Genomic DNA, 15847 nt, shown 5'->3' on the forward strand with positions numbered 1-15847 from the left:
TAAATAGTGTTGGAAAAACTGGACAGCTACATGTAAAAGAACAAAACTAGACTAGTGTCTCACACCATGCACAAAACTAAATTCAAAATGGATTAAAGAATTAAATGTAAGACCTGAAACCATAAAACTCCTAGAAGAAAACATAGCCAGTAATCTCCTTGACATAGGTCTTGGCAATAACTTTTTGAATCTGACAACAAAAGCAAAAATAAGTAAGTGGGACATCATACTAAAAGGCTTCTACTTCCTGCCTAGCAAAGGAAACCATCAACAAAATGTAAGGCAACCTACTGAATGGGAGAAAATATTTGCAAATCATATATCTGATATGGGGTTAATATCCAAAATATATAAAGAACTCATACAACTCAGCAAAAGCAATCTGATTAAAAGATGGGCAGTAGATCTGAATAGACATTCTTCTCAAGAAGACATAGAGATGGACAACAGGTACATGAAAATATGCTTAACATTACTAATCATCAGGGAAATGCAAATCAAAACCACAATGAGATATCACCTCAAACCTTTTAGAATAGCTATTATCAAAGACAAGAAATAACAAGCATTGGCGAGGATGTGGAGAAAAGAGAACCCTTGTGCACTGTTGGTGGGAATGTGGTGGGAATGTAAATTGGCATAGCAACTATGGAAAACAGTATGGAGGTTCCTCAAAAGATTAAAAATAGAACTACCATGTGATCTAGCAGTTCTACTTCTGGTTATTTACCTAAAAAAAGTGAAAACACTAACTCAAAAAGATATTCACACCCCCATGTTCACTGAAGTCTTATTTACAATAGCTAACACATGGAAACAACTTAAGTGTCCAGTGATGGATGAATGGATAAAGAAATTGTTGCCTCTGTGTGTGTGTGTGTATACACACACATACACACATACTTATGATGGTATATTATTCAGCCGTAAAAAAGAAGGAAACCTTGCCATTCGCAACAACATAAATGTACTTTGAGGGCATTATGCTAAGTGAAATAAGTCAGGTAGAGAAAGACAAATATCTTCTGATCTCTCTTATATGTGGAATCAAAAACAAAGAAACAAAACAAAAAAACAAGCTCATAGATACAGAGAACATATTGGTGGTCACCAGAGGTGGGTGGTGAGTGGCTGGAGAAATGGGTGAAAGGAGTCAAAAGGTTAAAAAACACGGGCAAGTATACAAATAGACACCTTACCATACAAGATATACAAATGGGAAAAAAATCATATACAAAGACCCTGATAATAAGGAGATTATAAGAAAATAACAGATATGAGAAATCCTACACATTGATTAGAATGGTTACATTCCAAACAAACAAACAAAGCTGAAAATACCAGTCCTAGCAGGAATGTAGAATAACAGGAAAACTCATTCATTTAAAAAAAAAAGTAAAAAGTAAAAAAATTTAAATATATTTTATTTAACCCAATATATCTAAAATATTATTTCAACAGGCAATCAATTAAAAAATTACTAACTATACTTTGCATTCATGATTTTGTATCAAGTCTGAAAACTGGTATGTATTTTACACTTATAGTACATCTCAGTTGAGACCAGCCACATTAAATGCTCAAAGGCTAGATGTGGTTATTGGCTATAATATCGGGCCGTGCAGGCTGAGCAGGAAAGACAGACGTATATAAACATAATTTCTAGATCCAAGAGACTCTTGACATTTGCAAGAGACATATAAAAAGATCTTCATGTATCCCCAAATTTGTAAACTCTGCTGTAAAAATATCATTTTCCCTTTAAAATACAATAAAGTATATGTTTAGCTAATACTTCAATTCACGATTCTGCAGAGGAAGCTCTTTCTCCACTTCTGCCACAAAGCACTTATGAAAGAAGCCCAAAATGAATGGTATCAGGTCTCAAGGTTGTTAATAGCACAGAGAAGACTTCCTAAAGTTCTACTTGTGGTCACCTTACCTTAGGAGACAGGCAAGGAAGAGCAAGTATGAAGTTGCTCACGGACTGTGAATTCCATGATAAGAAAAAGAAAAGCACCAATATTGTTAAATTCAGCATGACTTGACCACATGAATGCTTGTGTTTCACTAAATTCTGTCTCCCCGGGGACAAAGCAGATGAGCCAATAATATTTAAGACCTACTCAAAGAAGTACGGGGTCTTCCCTGGTGGCGCAGTGGTTGAGAGTCCGCCTGCCGATGTGGGGGACACGGGTTCGTGCCCCGGTCCGGGAAGATCCCACATGCCGCGGAGCGGCTGGGCCCGTGAGCCATGGCCGCTGAGCCTGCGCATCCGGAGCCTGTGCTCCGCAACGGGAGAGGCCACAACAGTGAGAGGCCTGCGTACCGCAAAAAAAAAAAAAAAAAAAAAAAAAAAAAAAATAGTACAGGCCCAAGAGTTAATAGATCAATGAAAAGTTAGTTCCTAATTTTGATGTCGCAACCCTGAGAGTGGGAGGATGAGTGAGTGAGGAAAAGGTTCTGTGTCTAAGACAAGTAATAAAGGGGAAAGATGTCTCCCTACTCAGAGGTGGGACTGCTACTGAGGCCAGCAGCATCTTCTTGGGTGACATAAGACAACCGACCTAATCCTCTTAGACTTTCCCAGGCTGCACTGTGATGGAATTATAATACTTCCACCTCAGGATACGAGGTCAGGCATTAAAACCAGGAGCTGTTCTCTGACACACACATGTGGATGCGAGACCATCTCGCCACATGGGGAAAACTGGGAGAAGTGGGAGCAGGGATACTTTGTTCAGATTTTCTACAGGGGTTCTGTGCAGTCATTATGTTCATTCTCCTCTATGCTTTTCTTCATGCTTGGTATGTTGAGTCTTCAATTTTATCCACCCATGTGGACAGACCACAACTGTCTCACTTGTTTTTATTTCCAATAGCCATTGAAAAGCCATTTTGAACACACTGGTTGGCCAATACCTAAGCAAAAGTTTTTTCCAAATACCCCAAGGTTCATAGAACACTAAAGCAAGCCTGGTTTAAACAAAGTTTGATGCATTGCTACAAAGTGGATTCGGTCTGTCCATGGCTGCCTCCAACCCTGATACTGGATTTTCCTCCTTGGAAATGTAACATGGCAGAGTATTTTCATTCCATACAGGCTGCCTTCAGCTGCACTGAACATTTGTTCCGGCCCAGAACACTTCTCTATGAGTTTATGGAGTTAGCTGATAGCACCTCTGATTACATTTGAATTATGCAAAGAGTCTAAAATTCTTGAGCCAACGCTTACGCAGAGTAAAGGTAAGATGAGTAGTTATATTTCACCATATCAATATTCTCAACCCACAAAAATATTTCAGTAAGCTTCCTCTTGACTCACATTTCCTAAGTGTGTCCTGTTTCTTATGCAGTTTCATGCCTCAAATTAATTATCTTTCCAACTTTAGCAGTAGGTTTTTCTCTTCTCTCAGTGAGCAGGTTTTCTATTAGTTGGAGTACTAGCTGAGACTGAGTCCAGAATCCCTTTTTCCTATATCTGTACTGAGCATATGGTGGATTCTCTTGAATTGCAGATCAGAGCCACAGCCAAATTTGTCATTTGTCTAATTTATTCAAAATCTCTATTTTCTAACTAAAAATTGTCACCATCTTAGAGCACTTCAGTTCTGTTGTGCACACCAGCATTTAGCTTTCTTTGGGAAGTGGGCCATTTTTCCCCCCAAAAGAAACACACTTTTCAAGAGAACAGAACAGAGTCTTACAGTGATGTGGGTGCATGGGGGTATGTTTGAATCATCCCATAGTAAAATCACTCATTCCCAAACACCAGCTTCACGGCACCACATGTCATTGAATCGAAGGTGCAAATCTGTTCACATTCCAACCTTCCTGAAACCAGGATGTGTTGTATAATCGATACCTTGTCAACTGTTTGGCAGTCATTTTTCCTTCTTCATGGAACATAAAATGGTAAAAGAGCTTATAAGCAATAGTTTCTTATATTTGATCAAATACAGAGTAATTCTTTAAAACTAAACCTCTATAAAATTACACATCACTATTTGCCATAGACTTTTGGGGCTATTTGTATATAAGTGAACAGGAGAATCTGAAGTCAGGGGATGCCAAGTGCTGCCTGTGATGGGGAAGAAGTGCCATGGATGAGGAAGGTGCCCAGGGTTAGACGAACAAAGAAGTCAGGGCACCGAGCTGGCTTCCTACATAGCCTCTGGGCTGGGATTCTAAGAATCAGTAGTTGCTGGTCAGGGGAAGGGCAGGAGTGTGTGTGTGGATATGTGGGGAGGGTATTATACCAGGCAGAGGGAAAGCAATGAACAAATTGCTTCCACAGTAGAACTGCATGGTGTGTGTGTGCAACCAACTGTAAGCAGTTATGCATTCCTAGAACTTGAAGAACAGGAGCTGTGACCGGGGACACATGGGGACCAGTCTCTCCTGGAGGGTAGACATTTGATGCTGTCTATTTCAAATGCAGTGGTCACTTTCTATGTCCTGTCTTTGCTACATTTCCTAATTGACTTTCCGTAACAAATGTTGGATGCCTTTGGCAGATCTCTTGGGTTTAGCTTCCAATTGCAGGATACTAATTTATATAATTTTCTCCTCATTCCATCTTTCCGTTTTCTCAGAGATCAACTTCATCTAGAAATATTACCAGTTTTCAACAGTTGGTTTTGTTTCTCTGATGCATAACCTCAGAACTAATACAAGCTGTATAATTTAAGAGCCTAGAGGAAGTTGAGAAAACAATGGAATGAAGCCCCTTCCTTTTAAATTGGGGAACCTGTGATCCAGAGAGAGCAAAGCAAATCAGCTTCAGAGCCAGGGCTCAGATACAGGCTCCTGACGACTTGCCAAATGAAGAAACACACATTTGTCAGAGGTTCTAGGTGCCACATTAAAAAACAATTTATGTTTGTACTTTTTATTTTGTTCAATGTATTTTCATCTTTTTTTCCCAGAAGTTTACCTCTAGTCACTTTCTCTTATGTCTACAATGATTTTTATAATTTCCCATGTAGAGAAGGAAAAGTGTTTTAAATATAAATATTTAAATGGTTTCAGTAGAAATGGGGAGGAAAAACTAAAACAATTCCTCCAGGCATAATTAACTATATTTATTTTTATTATTATTTCAATCTTGATGCATCAAACTGTGTTCACACATAGTTGATAAAGAGAGATCCCTGTGGAAGGTGGGAAGTTGAATTATCTTCTATCCTTTCAAAAGCTAAACATTAATTAACGTAATGTGATTTTGACTAGCTTTTATGGGTGTTTTTCTATGTCTCAGATATCACAGCCTTCCTTTTCAGATTTTGATAGGGTTATGACTACTTGAGCATTCCATATAACTTTAAATGGATTCTGTTTCTAGCTGAGTTTGGGTCTCCTGCAAATGATTTTTGACATTTCATAAATTCACAAGCAAATGTGAAACACCATCATGATTTAATTTTATGAGTCATGCTTTAATTTTGTGAGTCAGCAAGTCCTACAGGAGGAAAGCAGAATTCTAACCTTATTCAAGGCAGCTAAAAGATAGATGATAGATGAGTTTTTATTTAAACCCTACACATGCAAGTTTGCATTTTCTGTTAATGAATTGGGGCTTAGGATATTTTTAAAATATTTTTAAATGATCGCTCACATTTCAAAACAGCTCAAGTATTATATACAGGCATTAATTAAGCTTAATAACTCCCTAACTCTATTAAAATCACATCCTGAAGTAAATATTTTTAACGCCAGTATAACTTGTCTCCCAATATGCTGCTCAATATAAAATCCGGGAAACCCACAACCATGCCACAAATCTGTCCCTCCTCCAAGTCACTTCACTATCTGGCCTCACTTGGCTCATCTGTAAAATAGTAGACTAGGCTAGCTGACATCTAGGATGCCCTCAGTCACAAAACCATGAAGCTAATTTTAATTATTTTCAGAGATATTTACATCTAAGAGAAAGCTTAGAGATAATGAACACAACATCTTCCTTTTTAAAGATAAGGAAATTGGGTTTCTAGAAAGAGAGACTTTTCCAAGATCAGCTTAAAGATCAAGTTTAGGAGGAGGAATTCTGGGACTGAAACACTCATCAGCTGATTAGCAACCTGGTGCTTTCCTGAGTCTCTTCCTCTCTTCCAAGAGATGTCTCTCAAAGGAAAATATCAAATATAGTATCCCATATTTGAAGAAACGTTAAAAAAAAGCCAATGTATTCTCTAAAAAGCTTTCATCCTTAACATTAATATTAGTTAAAAATATTATGTCCCCACAAAACAAACTAAAATCAAAATAAACCACAAACTCAAATTGCTCACAAGGGGCACAATCTAGGTCTTGCTCTTCTTTCTCTTGCTTACAGCCCTGCTTGCAAAGGAGGAGTAAGGGTGAATTTTGTGCTGCAACAAAACTCATGATGGTAGTAATGACGAGGCTAGCATTGAACACAACAAACCTCAAGGAAATCTAAAAGAGCAAATAATACGAAATGGATTAGAAGACTGGAAACAGATAGGAACAAATAGGGTATCTTTGCTAAAGAAAGGATTTTAAAAAACCCTTGCTGTATAAATTATATTCACCCTTGATTTTATTTAGGTTGGTTTATGTAACTTTCAAATGTCAATTCAAATTTAGCATACGTATGGATTTTAATCTCTGGTACTTACAGTGGCTTTTTCTCTAAAAGCTTAATGTCACAAGGTGAAGAATGAAGGAACACCCTAGTCAGACAAAGGTCTCAATCAACTTCTGTCAAGAAATACTAGAGGCTTCAACTGCCAGCATAGAACATTATTAAATGATGGGAATACATGTTTTCCTTAAATTAAATTTTAAAACTGCATTTTATAATTGGGATAAATTTTTTTTATGAAAGATTAATCTGAGATAAACTAACTTTCTCATCCGAGACTGTGGTGTCCAGTACATCGGCCACTTGAAATATGGCTAGTTTGAAATATTTCAAACACACATGGCTATTGAGCAACTTGAAATATGGCTAGTTTGAAATCAGATATGCTTTCAAGTAAAACACACACTATAATCTGCAGACTTAGTAACCCCCCAAAAGTAAAATGTCTATTAAGAAATTTGTATTTTATACTCATTTATATTTTATGTTGATAAAATTATATGTATTTTATATTGATATATATGTATATTTAAATTTTATATAACTAAATAGCTATATTATATATATATATATTTACATATTATATGTTATATTTAATTATGTTCATACTTATTTATATTTTATATATGTATTTTTATATTTTATGTTGAATAATATTTTGGATATACTGGGTTACATAAGTATATCATCTAATGTCCCCTGCTTCTTTTCAGTTGTTTCAATATGCCTCCTAGAATGTTTTAAATTACACATGTGGCTGCCCTTATATTTTTATTGGACAGCCTTGGTCTAAGGCATTAAACAAAGCAGCAAACAGCTAAAAATTAATTCCGTAACTCAGGTCATCAATCTTCTGTACAAATATAAATACCTTTAAACAGTTTTCTCCCCAGAATCTCTGACAATTATCCTGTCAGAGATGTCATTACAAAAATAAAATCTTATTTATATACATGTGTATGTATATATACAAAGACCATATATGTGTATATATACGTGTATATATAATCTTTTAAAATGAACTACAAAATGGCTACAATTCACATTTTCATAATAAGTTGCTTTAAAAAGGTCCAACTCTATATGCAAAATATACTGCTTTAAATCAGATTCACAGGAATGATTATGTGAAGTGGATGAACTACCTTTAGGCCATCAAAAGTGAGAATATAAGGACAATCAATCTCTCTCTCTCTCTCTCTATATATATATATACACACACACACATACGCACATATATAAATACCTACAAATATAAAATGCATACATATATTTATAAATGAAATATACATAACTCATATATAAATATGAATGGTTAATAATATTACAAGTGTGAAGGAAGAAGAAGAATGTGAATGTAGTGACGACACCTATATGAAATTACACATAAGCATAATGTCAACAATCAGAACAATTGGGGAGATACTACTGTTTACAAAGTTCTCTTTCTTTAAGGTTAAATTCATAATTGAAAGCCTCTTAAAGAGATGATCAAGTAATTTCTTAGGCCTCCCCAGGATCACTCAGAGATAGGAGAGAACTTACAGATCATTCAGTCCAATCTTCCCCTTTCATAGATAAGCCAACTGAGGCCCAGGATTGAAGGAAATTTCCCAAGGCACAGAGTAAGCTTTTTTCATTAGTTTTAAATTACTGAAACACACATACACCAGTACGTGGTTTATAAAATATCTATGCTGTGCACAGGTCCTGTAAACAAACCCACACAGCTCCTTTCTCTGGAAACGGCACGGATTCAAGGACTTTCCTTGGTAAAGTAGTGGCCCCTAAATCATGTTGGAGTTTGGGCTGGTTTAAGAGCAAGGGATGAAGGCAGCCCAGGCAGGGGAGGGAGATGCAAGAGGAGGACCTTTAAATAAAAGTCAGCAGCAAAGGGAAGCAGGCAGAAAGAGAGAGCTTTGCATTTTCACGTACCCCAATTAACAGAGCCACCCTTGGGTCATCTACTTGGTGTTATTTGAGAACTAATAAAAGATCCCTTTTCCAGGTTCTTGCTACTTTCTTAGGGAAGACATTTACTGGAATAAACAGCAGCAATAGTGCTGTTATTATTAATAGTGAATAAATTATTAACCATTATTAATAGCAAATAAGGCACAAGACCAATTATTTTGGTGGGAATCAGGAAAGACAGGTCCATTGGACATATACCTGGTAAGGCACGTAGAATAACCAGGTAGAACCACCAGGAAGTAGCTCAAAGGCACAGAGCTTCAGGTCAGGAGTGCAAAGAAGAGAGAAGCAGGAAACAGAAAGAGGCAAGTGGTTTGGTACCAACGCAAAGTTTACGTACTTCACAATGTTGCCCATGCTGCCTACGGCAACACAGAGGAAAGAGTATTAGATACAAGGATACTCAACTCCTGGCCTTCAGGGAGCAGCAGGTAGAAGGAAACTCCCCAGGGTGGTGATGACCAGCCTCCCTCCTCATGCTCTATGCGGAATCACGGCCCTGGGCATTGTGCTGGGCCCCTTCTCTCATGGCTTCCACTCTTCATCACCACTACTCGGTTCTTTGGAACCATCCAGCACCATGACTATAACCACTGCTGTTCCTTTCCCTTCAGAAGGGACAGGTCTTACCCTTTTGCCCCCTCCCACCTTGGTCCATCTATTATCCCTTCTCTTTCAAGTTAATCAACCTCTCTTTCTGCCGTCAACCCATATCCTCCAACCTGTTTCTTCCTCCAGTTACCATCCTCTTCCTTCTCTCCACAAAGTTTTTCTACGCTCACACAGTCTGGTTCCTTTCTCCACCACACCAGAGAAAGGTTTTCACCAGGAGCCCAACTCAAGTTCTCCTCTCGCTTGACCTTTGACTAAGCTCCCCTCCTTGACTTCTCAGAAAACACTCTCTACACTTTGGTAATTTTTCAGTTTCCTTTGTTAGCTCCTTTTCCTCTGTGTGCAGTGCTATCTTGAATATCATTGCTCTACAAGGTTCCAACCTTAGCCGTCTTCTATTACACTTTACTTGCTCCCTCTAGGTGATTTAATCCACTTCTGTGGCTTCAACCAACAGCTGTATGCCAACAACTTCCAGAATTAAACACCTCTCCAGGGACTACAGTAGGGGGATCAAAATGTGGATTTGGTGCTCTGGAGAGGTATTTAACTCTCCATTTTCCTATGGTCATCTTCACCTGGATGTCCGATAGGCACTTCAAATTCAGGACCTCTAAAACTAAAATTATCTCTCTCCATCTCCACCCCCAAATGTTTCTTTTTTCTGTGGTCCCTATGTTAATTACCAGCACAAAATCTACTGAGTGGCCCAATTTGGAAACTTGACTTCTTTCTCGTCTTTAGCTGCTGGTCTCCAAGTTCTCTCCATTCTACCTCCTAAAAGGCTACTAAATACATCTTCTCCTTTCTAGATTCACAGCCAGGGCTTAGTCTAGGCCTTCAGAGGCAAAACCATCCCTGTATCTGCCCACTCCAATCTTTTACACCATGGTCTGAACTATTTCTATAATATGCAAATCTAATCACACCATCCTCCTACTTAAAACGCTTTAATTGCCTTCTCTTGTCCCTAGAGAAAGTCCAAACTTTGTAGCAAAAAAACCAAGCCCCTTCACATTCTGGCCCCTTCCCCAAAACGTTCACCTCGCACAGAACTATTCCTTCCGGTCATTTCAGAATGCTAGAACTTTCCTGAATACACTATCTCATTTCAAGGCTTTGCAAAGTTTCCCTCCATTTGAAGTGACCTCCCCTCCTTTGTCCAATTGGCCAAACTTAACATCTTATTTCAAGACTCTCAAATGTCACCTCCTCCGTGAAGTCTTCCCCAACCCAACACCTGCCCTCCTGCTCCACAATGATGCTAGTGGTGCCTTGCACTCCCATTATTCTCCTGTGATGAGCTGATTACATCTGCATGCCCCACACTAGCCTGGAAGTCCCTTGAAGGCAGGGACCCTAACTGGTTCATCTTTGCCTCCTTACACCAAGCACAGAACCTGAAACACAATAGGCCTTTAGTAAATATGTGCTGGACAAAGGGCAATAATTTTGTGCTACCATTTATGGGGCACTTTACATGTGTGAAGCACTTGGAGTTAATGCCCACACCAGAAGGGGATACAACCCCATTTTGCAAGTGAGAAAAAAAGCTTAGAAAGGTGAAATAATTTGCCCAAAGTCAACAGCTAGTAAATTCAAGGCTGCTTTTGACCTCTGAAATCCTGTTTCTAAGCACTCCACTCTACTCCTGGACCAAAGGGACTGGATACTGGGCTTGGTTTCTATAAAAACAATCTCTCCTAATCACAGGCTCAGGCTGTGTTAGCCCCAAATCCATTACCACCATGGTGCTTGTGCACAACAAAACCTTGCTGAAGACTCCTGGCGGCTATCAGGGTTCCTACCCATAAAAAGAGGGGGGCACCATTTATCACAATTAGCTCCTTGGTCCCTGGCTTAGGATGCGCTACCCCAGAAACATGCAGAGAAGGCTGGATTTCCCCCACGTATCATTAGTTTTCCATGCCCTACCCTGGGAACAGAGAAGTGGGTGGGTGTGAGTGATCATGATGACGGATTTTAATGCGTGCTCTGGGAAAATAGCTGCAAAACTTTACAGTCACTCGTTGTACAAATACACCACAGAATGAGAGGAACTTCCCACTCTCAAGTCTAGACTCTCAGGGCTAGCAATATACCATTATCTATATATTCATTGGTCCATCACTGAATATATATACCTCATGTTTCCCACCCACAGTCATGCATTCAGTTGTCTTCTTCAGTCACCCTCTTTTAATTCTATGTAATTTCTGTTAAACGTATTCTAAAATTGACCTCTTTAATTTCCTCTAATTCTAATGACTTTTTAATGTCAGTCCCTTATTTTCTACTAATACCTCTACCGCCTCTCCACGACTATAGAGCACATAATTGAAATCAGTCCTGTGCTTACGTTGATTAATACATTTAAGCCTCTCAATTCACAGGTGATCAAACTTGCCCAAGGTCACTCAGCTAATGAGGGATACACATGCACACTGGGCTCCAGGCATGAGGACTATTTGCCAGTATTCTTTCCCTCTGTATACCTGGGTACTGTGTGGTGAACTCTCTCTCTCCACTCCCAACCTTTTCTGACCTGCCAAATTCCTACTGGCCCTTTAAGGCTTAACTCAAGGGTCACCTCCTCCACAAATCTCAGGTTTTCTCTGCTCTCTCTCCTGTCAGTTGGGTACCTCTGCCCTGGGCTTCATTCCCTCCCCACTTTTCCTGAAATGTAATTGTCACCTGACCCCTTGATCTCCCTCACTAGGCTGCAGGCTCCTCCAGAGCAGTGTAGAGTCTGGGTCTTGTCTTGGGATTCCCAGTTCTGGAACAATGCATGGCATATAACACACACATAACAAATGCTTGCTGAAAACTCAGTAGTGACCCCACTCCTCTGATTTGGCCAAAGTCCTGATGAACGACATCATCTGACTTAGGAGGAGAGACTTCCTATCATGAGCAATGCCATTTTCTCAGCTTTCCATGAACTCATTCTCTCCCTAGGTTTACACTGAGACAAGTAATTACCATTAGTTGAGGAATTACTACTTCTCAGACTGACATGAATGCTTCGTGCACAGTATGCTTATTCTGACAACACTGTCCAGTGGACATCATCCTCGTTTTATGGATGAAGCTCAAAATCAGTTACTTATCCTAAGTAACTGGCCTACAGTCACAGAGAAGAAAGGCTTTGTTTTAAAAGAATATATAGGGCTTCCCTGGTGGTGCAGTGGTTGAGAGTCCGCCTGCTGATGCAGGGGACACGGGTTTGTGCCCAGGTCCGGGAAGATCCCACATGCCGCAGAGCAGCTGGGCCCGTGAGTCATGGCCACTGAGCCTGCGCGTCGGGAGCCTGTGCTCCGCAACGGGAGAGGCCACAACAGTGAGAGGCCCTCGTACTGCAAAAAAAAAAAAAAAAAAAAAAAAGCTTAAGTAACTTGCTCAAGGTCACATGGCTAATTAAGTGTTGCAGCTGGGGTTCCAATTCTGCTCTATTGGGATCCAAAACCTGTCCTCTGCCCAGCCTCCATGGCATTAAATATGATGGTGGTATAAAACGTGACAGCTTGAGGAAAAAAATGTTCCTCCTGTAGGTATAGGTATTGGAGTTAAGGGCTTTGCTGAGGCAGATTCTGGATGGGGGTGAGGATGGGCATGAGGTTAATTCATTAGTGATCTATGTTGACTCATGGACAAAAACATACAGATAGCATCCTTGTCCATGGTTCCCATAAATCTGATAGTGCAGATGGAATAAAAAGGACATTAGTAGCCGGCGCACTGATCCTAAACGTTGCCACCTACCCTCAGGCTTCTAGATGTGGGGCTCAACCAATAAAGAGGAAAAATCCTTCCTGATCCTTGTGGCCTATTAACTTCACCGCCTTCTCCTGTATGAGGTTTCTATAACTTAAAAGTTCACACCAATACAGGTTTACCCTGCCTTGTCATTTCACAGTTGCCACACTTCTCTTCCTCTGATAAAACTGCCTGCACCTGAAAAAAAATGTACTGTTTAGTCAAATACACCGAAAATGCAGCAGTTTTGAAGGTTTTCTTTTGAGTAACAAAATTGTCCATATTTTTTCATAAGGTTGATGCGGAGAGAAATGCATGGTAATAAAGATGCTCAGAGAAAGCAGTCAGATAGGATCTCAGGTGGACCAAATGAAGCAAAGACAGCTATAAAATAAACTTGCTCTCTAGGCATTTACCATCCAGTGTCTTTAGCATGTAATGCCCTATGGATGGAGTGTCCAAGGTCAGTTTTTTTAGCCTTGGGTCTCTCTACTATTACAATGAGTACTCAGTAGCTTAACTGTCATTTTCTAAAGATTCATCTTTAATGACAGTACAACTCTTTACCTATGTAATGCAAAAAAGATCCAATTAGAAAGCTACATCTCCTTAAATTAAATATATACATGGCAGTCTGAAACCAAACAATGATAATCGAAATATTAAGGATTATAAACTGATTTTGCCCCTATGGTATTCTCTACACACGATGTTTCAAAATAAAGACTGCAACCTAAAACAACAAAAACAAAAAGAATGGTTTGAAAATTCACTCAAAAGTAAAAAATGTGTGTTTTAAACAGAAGGTAAGAAATTGAGTCTGGAGCACAGATTTCAAACTAATAAGCGTTCCCTATTTCATTCCCCCACCCCAAGGAACAGTTCAGATCTCAGAAAAACTAAAGGTCCACAGAAACCAACCTGATATTTTTCTGGTGAGGCTTTACTGAAATGTTTAGACATGAACATGTTTGCAATGAGTCATAATTTATAGGACCTTAATGGCCAATGCCTTATGTGTGTTTCTTCCTACATTCAATAGCATTTTCAAACCAGCTGGTGGTACATTTTCCAGGCCCTGATAATTTGTATAAAGTTACCAGATCTCAGTTACTAAGGCTGCCACCCAGCACCCTTTCTCGTGATAATTTTTTATGCTATCTAAACAGAAGAGAACCTGATTCCCTTTTTGAACTAGAACTCTCCCCCAACCAGCCAGTTAATGCCTTTCGCCAGAGAAAGGGCGCACGCAGTATTTTTAAGACCCCCAAAGAGAAGTTGAGGGGCCTTCGGGGCACTCCAAGTAAAAAGGCAATGGGAAACGTTAATGGGGAGCCGCTCTGGGCAAAGGCAGACGCAGTAACAGGATATGTTCCTTTCTAGAGGAAGCAGGAGCTGCGATAGCCGCGAGGCAGGAAAGGCGGTGTCAGCAGCACCTAAAGGAAACGGGCGCGCCAGGGTTGGCCAGGACCTGGCCTGCGTAGGGACTCTCGCTCCAGTCGGGTCCGAGGTTGGTGAGCACTTCGCCCGCGGGAGATCAAGCTCAGGCCTCCCGGTACTAGTGGTTATAAAGAGTACCCATCTGCTCCCTGCCACCTCCGCCAAAGACGGGCTAAAGGAAGAGAAAAAGCAAACACCAGGAGCCGCGGCAGGTGAACTCGTCAACAAGTCAGCCCCGGACGCAAGTCCCTGTCCAAGAAGGACCTCGGGGTCCTGGGGCCGGAGGCGTTGAGAAGGCGAGGCACTGCGTGGGTGGGGTGGGTGGGCGGGGAAGGGGGTGCTGCAAACGCCGGGTCCAGAGATGGGGCTGGAGCGCGGAACGTTTCCCTCCGCGCCCCACCGGGGCTGACGCGCGCTCTCGAGGCGCGCGCGCATCCTCCAGACCTTCCCAGGCCCCAGGGCGGCGGCGGGGAAGGGGAAGGGGCTGCGGCGGTTCTTGCACAGGGACGGGGGGCAGGAGGAGGCGACCTGCTTGTCACCGGCGCCCGCGGAGGGCTGGCAGCCCCAGGCCCCCGACCGCCCCGGCTGCCGGGCGTCTCCCAATGCAGCCTGCAGCCCGCCCAGCTCGCCCTCGCCACGGCCCCGTAGGGCAGGTACCTCGGAGCCTCGGCCCCTAGGAGCCTCCCGGCCGCGATCCGAGCGTCCCTCCAGCTCCCTCATCCGACGTCGGCGTCAGCAGAAGGCGAGGGAAGGGGGCGGGGGGAGCGCAGGAACCGGCCCTTCCTGCGGCGGTCGCCGCCAGCCGGAATAGCAGCCGGCGGAACCCGTGAGCGCCGCAGCGCAGCGCAGTGGCCGGGGGGAGCGGGCGCCTTCGCCTCTCCGCGAGCGCCAAGGGCCGGGGCCCCGCCGTCGTCTCCCCTCCCCGCTTCTCCCCTCCGAAGAATCCCCGGCGGGCGACCCCTCCCAGCAAGACCCAGGGACCCAGAGGAGGGAGAGGGCGATGGCCTCACCTTGTTTGGGGCGGGTCCGGGATTGGGGGAGTGAGTCTCCCTCTCTCTATTCCCTGGGGTCTTTCCTCGACCCCCATCTCCTAGGGTACACCCCGCTCGGATCTGCCGCCCAGGGTGACCCCGCCCCTGCTCTCCCGCAGGTGTGCCACGTGTCCAAATCATTTGCGTCACAATGACCTGGCCTACAGGTGGGAGCAGCAGCGAACGCCCCGGGGTTCCCACTGTGCTGTGCTTAGCGCGTGCTGCTTGCTTCCACTGCAGACTGCCGTGGCTTTAGAGGACAGGAGACTTCATGACTTCAATGCCAAGGAAAGTTACAGAGCCCTGTACCTGGGAATCAAGTTTGGGCTTAAAGTAAAGAGGCTCTGTGAAAAAAAAAAAACTGTATATGTATTTTTCATTCCCATATATTCATATATCTTTTATACTTAAGTTACTGACGCTTATA

The 15847-nt window shown here is 41.9% G+C and overlaps 1 protein-coding gene across 4 annotated transcripts in view; it reads right to left on the minus strand.

The window, feature by feature from the left end:
• ICA1 (islet cell autoantigen 1) overlaps positions 1 to 15119 on the minus strand; it is a 144556-nt gene extending 129437 nt beyond the window's left edge. For 2 of the 4 annotated variants that reach the window (XM_082662010.1, XM_082662007.1), the window contains exon 1: positions 15047 to 15119. The gene's annotated coding sequence lies outside the window, so the exon portion shown is untranslated. The remainder of the gene's footprint in view (positions 1 to 15046) is intronic. The other 2 variants (XM_082662008.1, XM_082662009.1) reach the window with 1 other exon arrangement.
• Positions 15120 to 15847: the final 728 nt, after the last annotated feature.

This window comes from Grampus griseus, assembly GCF_964374135.1.
Source record: "Grampus griseus genome assembly, chromosome: 9".
In the NCBI taxonomy this organism is placed as follows: domain Eukaryota; kingdom Metazoa; phylum Chordata; class Mammalia; order Artiodactyla; family Delphinidae; genus Grampus; species Grampus griseus.